This window comes from Rhincodon typus, chromosome 3, assembly GCF_021869965.1.
Source record: "Rhincodon typus isolate 14 chromosome 3, sRhiTyp1.1, whole genome shotgun sequence".
In the NCBI taxonomy this organism is placed as follows: domain Eukaryota; kingdom Metazoa; phylum Chordata; class Chondrichthyes; order Orectolobiformes; family Rhincodontidae; genus Rhincodon; species Rhincodon typus.
The window spans coordinates 87,813,773-87,823,863 of NC_063334.1; the positions used below are offsets into that span (position 1 = coordinate 87,813,773).

General features: G+C 39.5%; 1 long non-coding RNA gene across 1 annotated transcript; it reads right to left on the reverse strand.

Annotated features, from left to right (window-relative positions):
* Positions 1 to 1,843: 1,843 nt before the first annotated feature.
* On the reverse strand, positions 1,844 to 6,388 carry LOC125482836. The gene is made up of 3 exons (XR_007261817.1): positions 6,193 to 6,388; positions 5,485 to 5,524; positions 1,844 to 2,626 (listed from the first exon to the last, which is right to left on the reverse strand). It is a non-coding gene; the product is annotated as an uncharacterized LOC125482836 (long non-coding RNA).
* Positions 6,389 to 10,091: the final 3,703 nt, after the last annotated feature.

The window sequence follows — 10,091 nt, forward strand, 5'->3', positions numbered from 1 at the left end:
TATGACATTCCCTGCCAGTGGCAATTCTAACGTTAGTTATAGTTCAATCTTAAATCAATGCCTCTGTTTTAATTTTGTGAATGATTTAGCTGATTATACTACGACTTATTTCAGTGTAATAATTGTGAATGTACTGCATTAACGTTGGCATTTTTGTTGGTTCGAGGCAAAAGGTGAGTTGGTTTGCCAACTAGAAGATCCAAATCAGTAATGTAGAATTATCATACTTTTTTCTGTAAAATATAGAGTATGCCCATTTCAACATGCACGTGAAGAACTGGTGTGTTGAATGGATGATCATTGAAATTGTTTTAGTAATTATTTGCATGATGTTGAACTTGATTTTGACTGTTTATACGTAGCCGATTGCAAGGTGAAAAAGCACGATTCAGTTGATCATTTCGAAATGCTTCTGAAAACAAAACTACATTGCATTCTACAGTTGTACAGCATTTTGACATTTGACCATAGAAAACTTCATCAGATGGGTATTTTGGTCAGATTTGTGCCCTCCATTCACTCGATTCCATAACGTCGTTCTGTATCTATGTTTCCATCTCGATCTGTTATGTCTCACTATTTTTTCTGTGAACCTGACTGCTATTTATCGGTTTGGATAGGGTCACTGCATTTAGCTGACTCTGGTTGTTTTAATTATGGTTCCAAAATATTTCGTCATACGCTGTGGCTGGAACTCAGCTAATGTATTGTATGAAGTTTCTGGAGTTGTTACTAGTCTAGATTACTAGGCAAGCACAGAGACAGGGTTCTACTTGCAGATCTCCACTCAAAATGCAGCTTTACCCGATATAGCAGTGTGTTTTCAGGAGGGAATCTCACTTTTTATGTTCAAGGAGTATTTTATCAGGGTAATGTTTTCAGGTACTAGGCTCAAAATAATCTAATGTTGTTGTCAGTGGGTGTGTTTGTATTATTGACATAGCTATTAAGTTGTTTATTTCATCAGAATTGCCACGTTCTGTTTCAGAGAGAGATACACAATCTCCGCTGACCGAGTTGAATTGAGTCTCATGGCCACGGTCAGTGGCACTGAGAGAGGCTCCAGGCTCTGACAATAGGACAGAGAGCAGGGAGCGTTTTACAGCAAACAATCCTGTCTTTCAGCGGAAATCCAGAACTAGGGCACGCATTTGTATTTTAATATGTGCGGCGAACTGAGCCTGTATTGGGTTTCTTTTGTCTGCAGAAGATCACATATATCGCCCATACTGCATTTTAATGGTGTTTTTATCACTTTAAAAACAAGACTACCAGCCGAACATTTGAAATATATGTAAATATAGGGGCAAATGTGAAGATTTGAATTTTTTGAAATGAAGTCGTGATTTTAGTAGACGTAAAAGATGGAAATCTTATAATAAGAACACCTCACAGATTTCAACGGTGGATTGCATTCATTTCTTGCTGTTGGCTCGTCTTCTCTTCAAATCAAACCACATACCTTAATCTTATTTGAAGATGGATATAGAAACTACTTCCAGATGTTAACGTCGACAATGTAGCATTTAAACCATTTCATACGTGGTTCTCTTACATCTTAGCAAGCATTTATTGTTTTTTTTATATAAAATCACTGCTCTGCAATTACAGCAAACATCTTAAAACCGCTTTGTTGATTGCAAATTCGCGACATGTAATGCAGAAATGAATATTCATGAATTTATTACACAACAGGGTAAGTGGCCAAGGTGGAATTGAATGGAACTATTTATATTTCAAACATTTCCCATGTCACAAATAACGTTACCAAAAGACTAAACGTCGATGTAGTAATTTTTAGCACTTTATTACGTATTAAAGCATTTGTCAAAATTGCCGACATTCTAATAGCATCAACTAATCTTTTTAATTCGTGAATATTTTACAGGTTGAAAGTAAACCGGATACATTCATGTTCTGAAACATAATACCGACGAAAACGGTAAAAACAAAACATATTCAGTACTTCGTGTGTACAAATGCATGTGAATTGTGTACCATATTCACCGTATAAAAAATCATTTAGTTAATGACGCACTGGTCTTGTTTTTGTGTTATGTAGGGTGGTATTGACAGATTGTGTTATCTGAAACAATTGACTTTACAATGCACATATAGTTATAGTGAAGAATACGGCTGCTCGTCTCAAAATGCATATGACACTAATCAGCTATAAAAATAAGATAAAAATGCAAATTCTGCGTATAGAAAAATAGAGATCAGCACAGAATGCAAGTCAAATGTTTTGCAAGAGCATTACAGATAGCTATAATTAAATGGCCTTTTATCATACAAGATGGCTGTTTTGACTAGTAAGATCTCGTTTTAGTGGTCTGCGGCTTATTCAAAAGCATGACACACAGCTCCAATGAGATAGGTGATTCCTAGAATGACTCAGTACTGTTCCCTTTAATTACATCCATTTATCTAATCCAGAATTAGGGCGGCAAAATGTCGAACACAAGTTTATGTATCCCCTGCAGTGTATCATAAAGCTCACGTGCACGCGTACATTCGCCGCCAATTATGAAAACTGAATATTAACATATGTAGTCGCTACATTATTTTAGATCACGAGGGTACTTCAGATCCATGCCATACAGTGTCGCTGAATCCATCTGGAAACCTATAAAAAGATTACAACAGTGACATGATAACTACATCCCAAATTGCAGACCACTAATGATATTTTCATTTAAAATTTGACTCAACCAGCCTCTGTGCTATGGCGACATCTTTAAAATGTGTTTTAACCAATGTTTTGCTGCATGTATATAGTTAAATTCATCTTTAAGACAATGGATATCCACACCGTAACCCAGTTATGATGTATTCGGCTTATAATACCTGTGATCATTTGGTCTTTTGAGGTGGAATGTGAGTTATCAGATTTCTGGTTAAAATAGTCCCTCTACATCATCCGCTAAGTGAACTAGTTTTATGGGGCGATTGCATAAGTATTGTCTCAATAGACATACAAAAAGCGACCTTAAGGCAAATTTGATCAGCATTTCTGTGTTTTAAGACTTCACCTTGAATTTCGAAATTCTTAATTAAATTATAAATTCAATAGAAAAGTGGCTAAAATAACCACAATAAAATAATCTTAAACCTCCTATTTTGTGCTAAAGGCGTATATATAGCAATAAGGCAACTAAAAGAAGATTGGCAGGTTTGAAATTGGGAACATCAGTAATAGGACACGAATGTATAATCGTCACGTTCACTATTGCCACTGCCATTGCCTTTAATTATTATGCCTATTAAAACACACTGCTGCAAGTAAAAGCCAAACCATGTGACAGGTAGTCATTATTGCTGCAATCATTTTTGGCAACTAGTATATTTCAGTGACGTTGGTGCTGAAGGACTTTCCCCCCTAAAATGGTGCTGCTCATCGGTTAGGATTACATTTGCCGAAATGATTTCTTCGTGCATACAAAAAAGCGAACAGCACATAGTTGGACTAATTTAAATTCCGACAAAAATGCACTTGCATTAGAACGTTGATACCTATTTAAACTAATGGAGTCGAGAGATTATTCAGTCTTAATTTACAATGTGCTGCAGTCTTTGGGATAGATATGGAGGTTGATATTTACACCAAATGCAGTCCTCTGCAGAACTGTGTATCGACATCAATCCACAGGTTTTTTTTATTGAAAACACTGTGTCAGTGGTTTTTAGTAGCACTTACAGTATTCTATTATTTTGAATAGTAATGTACACCTATACATTTAAAATCGTATGACAAGTGTTCTTCGTGAATTATTTATTTTGGGAGGATGCCGCACAAGGCATGTTAGTATTGCTTATAGTTTACAGCACTGTCTTCTGTGTCATCCAAGATACACAAAATTTTCAGTTTTGCTATTCAGTTTTCATCTTTCATGATTGTAAGAAAACCGTAAATTGTAATCTGTTACGCGCATGTAATAGGCCCTTTGCGACTGCAAAGTGGAAAATAAAAACAGAAAGGTTTCTGTCTGTCTGTTTGCACGTCAGTCTGCCATGCCTTATATATTTCAATAATTGGACACATTGTCATTCGCTTAAGAGCATAGTTAAGCAAATCCAAGAACATGTCAAATGGATTGAGATATTTGTACACAATTCGGTTCATCGTATTTTAAACCTCTTTAAATACCACAGTATTTTGGGGTGCTTCAGTTATGTCTCAATCTTCAATCTATTAGTTGCTTTCAATGTTCAGTGTCGCATTTTACGGCGACAATGTTGTCATTTCATGAAAATGACCCTTATGATGGAAAAATTCTTTCCGTTGTGTTGTCTGGTTACTGAGCCAGCACTTAATTCAAAATGGACCTATCTGCTGCGCACTAACGTTAACGTCACAGCTTGAGTCATTTACAGCCTTTCGTATGTTTTGATAAAACGAGTAATTGTCTCATTCTTTGGATGCAGTGATATTTTATGGCGGTTTAGGACTGGAAATTGGACTACAGTCTGTTGTACAATTTCTAACGCTTATACTTTAGTTTCATTAATCGACTGGTTTTTATTTTTGTGTTTATTCATTCCTCAATTTGTTGCATTTTTTCCTGGTGTCAAAACTGTAGTGGATATCCCGAAAAGAAACTAAAATAAAATTAAATGTTGGCTTAGTCTTGTTATTGGAAAATTAAGACCAACAAAGCACATGGTGTTACTATGCCAATCCTAAATTGGCTATTTCAATAGTAATAAATCCATAATAGCATTGTTTTAAAGGGGAGGATTGCCATTTGAAATGTAGAGTTTGTACTGATTGAGCAATAGTTAAAATATAATGTTTGCACTTGTGTAAGTGTAAATCAGAGAGGACAATGAACAATCATAACAAGAGAAATGATCACAAATATTAATTTAAAAGCCTGGTCAAAGCAGATAGCTTAGTCTATGAGAAACTTGTCTTGTTGCTTGTATCGTTTAATTAAGATTTAATGCTGTCATATTAGAAAGAAACATTATAACCGATGTAGGAACGTAAAATAAACTGGCGCCGTTTGATTCTACGTGGGATTTTTACGATCTCCTCTGTCTCTGAATAAACCCATATGCTGAACACAGCTAATTAATCTGCAAATCTAAGGGCTGTTTTAGTGTACAGTGAAAGGGAACATTGCACCCGATCAGCTACTTAAACTAACCTTTCAGATCTTATCTCTTAGTATCCAGACATACTCATGTGCATATCATGTTAAGACTTTCTAGCTGAATAAAGTAACCAGGCCAACATCAGGCATAAATAGGAGCGGAAATTCTGCATGTCCTTCTTTTAGTTCCATTTTCTCCTGTGAGTCGAATATGACGCAACTGAATTTTATATATTATATATATATTTAGAGAGAGAGAGAGAGAAATAAATGTGAGGCCAATCCATGTTCTGTAACTCTGGCTGCAGGTTTCTGAATGACGGATTGTCTCCCTTTGGAAAATAAATCCTCGGATATTCCAAGTAAAGTGGCATTTTTTGGCACTTACAGTCGTAGGAGTAATACGGTTCATAAGGCATTCCTCTGATCTGAGAAATAAAATGACACAGAAGACTTGCAGTAAAGATCTTATGTCATATTTTACTACAAATACTAATGGAACAGGAGAACACGGCCGCGCGTTCCGAGAGTCGCCTGACACTCAGCATTCAGCCATTCGGTGAACTTTCCATCTCTGGTCTCATTGCACCCTGGCGATTATCCAATGCGTTTTAATCGAAGAATCCCGGTGCCAGACAGCATTTGACTACGATGGGAAGCGATTAAAAAATAACAAACAAACAGCCCGAGCAAATTCTTTGCGTATTCATACATGGACTCACTGCGTAGCGAGCTCTGATCTCCAGTTCCCCGAACAGCAAGGCCCTGTTTTTGTTAAGCAATGGCAAAATGCCTCGTAGCAACCGTGCGAGGGAACAGAAATTGAAGGAAAAGGCACGTTACCCCGAGCAGAGAAGCTTTAATCTATCCAAAGAGGGAAAGACTCCTCCAGAGCTAGGATTGGCCACACATTATTTGCAGGAAGGAGAGCAAAAGGGCCGCAGCTATTTTAGGTCTGGCGACAAAATAGAGGGGGTGGAGGGGGGGGGGGGGGGGGGGAAACTGGAGTCCCTTTGTTTGCGGCGGGAGCTGACGGCTGATCGGCCATGCATATCAATAAACGTGTACTTGAAATTTCTCATGACATCATCATTACCTTGGTCTCCCGCGGTCCGGGACCTTTGACCTCGCCGGGTTGGTCCAGATTTCGGCACCGCAATCCCAATGATGGCCCTGATCCGTCTTCAGACCCCTAGTAGCAGCGGCAACGGTGCGGCGGCATCTGGCTTTCCCAGCTCCGCCAGCTCTGACGGGGGAAACCGCTTTCCAAATCTCTCAGCAGCCGCCCGCCGCTGCCATTAGAACAGATCGGGATCGGCAGCAGCTTGGGGTGGGGGGCGGGGGGGTGGGGGGGGGGGGGGTGCGACCGCATTGCCCGCTCTCCCGGCTTGCTGTGCCCGTTTCCACCACGGAATTAGCCAAGGGAAAATGTTGACGCGATGTGGCCGCTTTGGATAAGTGCTGTGGGCTCAACGTCTTCATGCAGCCTTTGTGAGAATGAAGCGATTTACAATGCAAATAGAGGCCTGTGGACGGATGGATTAACCTCACTCTTAACTCTGTTCAGATCATATCGAGACTAATCCGCCGAAGGTTGTTGCTACCCACCGCCCCCCCCTTCTCTTGATATTAATACCTGGAGTGCTAATGTTGAATATTAAGTTCTGTGGAAGTTGAGCAAAAACTTCGAGGGACGATGCACCCTCTCAGTGCCAGTGTGCAGATAAGTATTTCTGGGCCGAGAAGTAATTTGTGGGAAAAAAAAGGATGAGGATGTGAACATGGCGAGATCTACTGCAGACTTCAAGTACTGCGAGTGTAAAGAGAATGGAAGGCACCAGCAAACGCAAGGATTGAGGAAGTTAGTTGTTATCTTTGGTTATCTAGCTGTATGAGTGTATTTGACCGTCATAAAGCTAGATAACCGAAAGTAAAAACTGCTTCTAGGGTCTTCGTGGCGCTTCTGAGAGAAGGACGAATCATGGAATCGTACAGCTAACCCCCCACCTCCCTACCCCAAAACACCGTTGGATGCTAAACACTTAGAAAGTTAAACGATGGGATGTCTACAGAGTTTCAATATAAAACATACTTAATAAAGGTATTAGTGCTGATTGTGACAAAAGTCTTAGTGAATGCAAGTTAACTCTAACGCAAAGGTTAAATATGTGCCCTGTGGCACGCGTGATCTGAACGTTTTGCAATAATTAGACTTGCATAGTTATTAAAAGGAATGTGACTGAAACTGGTGTCTCCACTTCGTAGATGAAATATTAAACTGTCCTAGAGAAAATGGAAATTATTTTCGATCAAGAATTGCCTCTCCAGTATTTATTTCCTTATCTCGCTGCGTGAATATCGGAGGGTTTGTTAGAATTGGGAAAGCGAATTGGATTTAAAGTTTTGTATCGGAAGAAAAGGGTCTCAGGGGAGATTTTAGTCGATCGGTTGTGAAAATATCACCAGGCAAGCATTTTACTTTGGAACATGTGGCAGAACTTTATAAGATGCTTTCATGAGGGCGTTTGTAGTCACATGTCTTCCCAAGAAAGAAAGCCAAATACGTTTTAATGGGCTCGCCAAAAGTGTTTACGTAAATAAACCAGTCTGCCTATAGGCGACGGAATAGAGGCGAGCCGAGTTTCAATCGCTAGGTGCAGATCTGATCGCTATTATTTTAAAATTAAGAAAGCAAAGAAGGTTTGTTCTTCCAGTACGGTTTCCTTGAGATAGGCAATAAAGCAGAAAGACACGACGGGAACGACATCACCTCCCACTTGTCAAACTGTAAAAAAAACAAAAGCGTCTTACTCTACGTCTAGCCTTGGAAATTAAACTGACATTTAATGAAGGAGACGAAAGGACGTCGTCCTGATGACTACCCACGTGGCCGCTTTTTGTTTCTTTTTTTTCGGGATTATCGGATATATCCAGGAAACAGCGTTGGCATCCCAAACTGAAATAATTAGGACGTGTGCAGACGTGAAAGGGCGGGGGCTGGGGGTTGGAGAGAGAACAGAGTCTGCAGCTTGCGCCTAATTGCTTCCGTTAAACGGAGTTCAGGAGATGTGAACGGCCGGCCGCTCCGCTTCCCACGCTCGGGGGCGGGGGCGGGGGGACGAGTAGCAATGTCGTGCCCGAGCCCAACCGCTGACAGGCAGCTGGGATGGGGAGGTGGGGTGGCGGGGTTGTGTGCTGGGGGAGAGATGTTGTAGAGGAGCGAGAAACTGTCAAGTGCACTTCTCTCTCTCTAAAACAAATGTGATGGCATTTCCCACCCACATCCCTCAGCACGTCAGCTTGTGCCCTCCCTCCTGGGATCACCGCATATTCTGGCCCCTGGAATTTAAGGAGTGTAATTTTACCAAGTGGACAATAGTTTCACTTAATAGCGGCCTATTATATTCCACAGGCCAACCGGGTTTGGGGACTGGCAAGCTATGAACCTTGCTACTGTCTTTTATTTACTCAATTCCCGTTAGATGTTGTTTAGTGGCGAGCTGTCTGGCACACGCCTGCTTAACTTTTATTACTGTAATAGCCATCCATGACACTTGCCTGTTTGCTTAAATTCATTGTTTGGGACAAACAACGTTTGCATTGTAAAAGTGTAAATGAGTGTGGTGTTTACTGTATGCTTCAATGGTGCTGTAATCACTAACTGCTGTTAACCTAAAGTCTTTGTTTGTTTAAAAAATTAGCATTACAAAGTACACATTTCTTTCCTTTTGAGAAGAAAGATTCAGTGTAAACAATAAGGTGGTATGCGAAATTGCACTTTAAATGTTCTTCCAAACGGTTAGTGTATTTCAAAGAATTTACGGCTAAATTGAAAACGATTGAATTCTGATTTTAAGGCATAATAATGGTTTCTGCAAGTTTCTCCTCAGTAGAGAATGTTCACTGTTAGTGAACAATTCACCCTTAATGCTTTGCTTTTACGTGAAGGTTTTATGAAGAATATTTTAATGAACAGCTTTTTTGTAACTGGGCCTACGGGAATGAGAAACAATAGCCTTCAACTATTGAAACGCACAAATGAAATATATAAGGCGCCTTTAGTGTAATTTATCCATAAAATTGTTTCTATTGTTATTACTAAGTGGCTTGTGGTTATAATTTCTGGAACATACCCAAAGTAATATAAAGTTTGCAATAAGTGAATCATCAGAACAAAGTTGACCAAATACGATGTGGTGTTACATCTGTGTTTCAGAACGCAATCTACAAATGCGTATATCAATACTCAGTGAAAACAAGTTGGAGAAAGTTTGAAGGCTGCGTGAGTGTGCATGTTAACTAGTGGGAACCAGAGATCCTCTTTTGTGGCAAGGGAGCAGCAGATTGCTGTGCAAGGCCAATGTTAAAAAGGCAGCTGAATTTAACACCATCTGGAAGAAAGGATCCCTTCACGACTTTCTCACACCGTCAGACAAAACTAGTGTCTCTTGTTCGGACCCCTTGTCTAAGTACCCATACAATACCGAGTCATTATACTTTGGCTGAGAGAAAATTTGAGAACACAATATGGGTAACCATTGAATGACCACATCTCATTGTGCCCGCTTAAGTCGATTGAAATCTACGTCTAGTGCTCTGAATGGTGGCATTGTTTCCCTACTGGGTCACTAAATGTCAGCACACGAAAAAAAATGCACTCTACAAATATCTGCCCTAAATTTAGTTTTGATATTTCCACAAACTCCTACCAGAAGAAATCAAGAATGTTAAAGTTTCCAGTAAATGAGAGTTGGGGTGGGGGCTGTTGTTTTGACGTCTGTTTAATGCTACATAAAAATTCGAACGTAATAGTAGTGTTTCTGCTCTTTAGAGACTTGGTTATTGAATTTATAATTCCGATACTTTGCCTTGAAAGACAGAGTTAGATACAGTGGTGAGGATGGATTTGCATATTTTGTGTTAAAATCCAAGTTTTGTATTGTTTTGTTTGGAAACCAGAATTTAAACAAAATCGTATATTCAAACTTTTTTTAA